Consider the following 2,341-nt stretch of genomic DNA (forward strand, 5'->3'; position numbering starts at 1 on the left):
GTGTCGATATCGTCCGTTGTCACGTTCACAGTCCTTACTTATTACGACGAAATTGAATCTCCCCTTACTCCAACACAAAGTACAAAACTCTTTAAACTCGGGATAATTCATATCACCAGAGCAGTGTTCCATGTAAACGTGTTTTAAATTAGTCTCATCTTGCTTGAATAATATTATCATGTTGCTATTATCTCGAATAAGTTGTTTTGGTATGCGTGCGAATGATTGCGCCAGATAGAATACATCAATGTTGTTATGTCTACAGCGTGTGTAGTAAGAACGTACAATATTCTGATTTTCACATAAAATATCGTCAAATATAAAAACAGAATCTGGTAATTTTGCTTTTTCTGGAGGGATAACCTCATCGTTTTCATGAAAAGTGAATAACTGTACTCCCTCCACATCTTTTAAAATGTCACAAAGCATTTTATATTTAGGCTGTTCGAGTGTTTTAGTAGTATATATAAACGTTATGAAATCGTATACCATTGATATTAGTCAATAAAGCATAAATTAAATTTTTTTTACCACATCCAGAAGGACCAACAACTAAAGCACGACAGGTATTGGTAAAAGCGCTCCATGTCTTGATTCACGAGTCGTAGGTGGGTCGTATTTTCCACTGTAAGTTTTATTTGTTGATCGACAAACTTCATTATAAAATGATATGTATAAATAGCTGTGTAATCTTTGTAATCTGACCATTACACGATGTCACCGTTCGAAGAAGAAACAACAAGAATAAAGGCGGAGGTAATTAACACTCTTATAAACAAATTACCGTTTGAACTTCATTTACCAGGTAATTATAAATTCTACCACACAACAACACACACACATAACCTAACCATATCACTTTACAAGTTTATAGTTTTTATTTATCATTTTAGGTTATCAGTACTGCGGTCCGGGGACAAAATTGAGAAAACGGTTGGATCGTGGTGATAAAGGTATCAATCCTTTAGATTCGGCGTGTAAAGAACATGATATCGCTTATGATCACAGCAAATCTTTGACAGATCGTCAAAAAGCAGATTATATATTAGAAAATAGGGCTTGGAATAGATTCAAGTCAAAAGACTCAAATTTAAAAGAAAAGGCTGCAGCGTGGTTAGTCACAACGGGCATGAAGGCAAAACGTAAAATTGGGGCAGGATGTGGATTCAAAGCTGCTATAAAGGCGGCTTAAAAATGTACTCAAAAAAAATATTAATGAAAAAAAAACATGATGAAATTAACAAAAAAATGTGTGCGGCAGCTAAAAAAATATTTCGTAAAAACGGCAAGAAAACTCGAGTACCTCGTGTCATACCTATACCGAAAACTGGTGGTATGTTACCGTTGATACCAATTTTTGCTGGCTTATCTGCGCTCGGAGCGCTAACGGGTGGCATTGCTAACGTTGTAAAAACCGTTAGTGAATTTAATAGAAATGAACCTTCACATTTGGGCAGAGGATTATATCTCGCACCTAATAAAGGCGGTTCGTATAAAATAGAGAAAGGAAAAGGACTATATCTCGCTCCACACGGAGGTGGTTTGTATAAAAGAAAGGGCACCCGTAAATCTTTAAAGAAAACTCCAAAACGGCAAAAAAAACTAATTTCTACGTTACCCAAAAGAGCGCTGTATGATTACGAGATTATAAAACATGCGTGCATAATGAAAATACCTCATTTCATCGGAGTGTTTTCTAGAGATAGGTTACCTTCACGACCAAAGCATAAAGAATCAGCGGTTATCAATTTGGACATTGAAAAAAGTACAGGAACTCATTGGGTAGCGTATAAAAAAATTGGAAAACAAGTAGTTACTACGACAGTTTTGGTAATCTACCACCTCCACTAGAACTACAGTCGTACCTCAGTGGATGTAACATACAGTATAATTACACTAGGCATCAACGTTATAAACACATATAATTGCGGGCATTTGTGTTTGAAATTTTTATCATGTACACGATAACATTAAATGGTAATTCCAGCGAAATGTCATGTGATATTTTTCCACCGTTAGAAGTAAAAAATACATCGCAGCTGTGTCTTTTAAGCCTGCAAACACATAATTCTATACCAAACGTAGAACCGGATTGTAATACGATAGGATTTCGCAATTCGCTGGAAAATGTATAAATGTAACTATACCAACGGGATCATATGAAATAATTAATTTGGAGAGTCAACGATTCAAAAACTCTTACCAAATCATGTTACTTTGTTTCAACTCAAGGCTGATAGCAGCACATTAAAAATGTTCAATGACGGTAGTAATGATATTGATTTCACGATTGAACATAATATATCCCAAATATTAGGTTTTGAAAATAAAGTTTACTCTG

Source organism: Aphis gossypii, chromosome X (genome assembly GCF_020184175.1).
Source record: "Aphis gossypii isolate Hap1 chromosome X, ASM2018417v2, whole genome shotgun sequence".
Taxonomy (NCBI): Eukaryota; Metazoa; Arthropoda; class Insecta; order Hemiptera; family Aphididae; genus Aphis; species Aphis gossypii.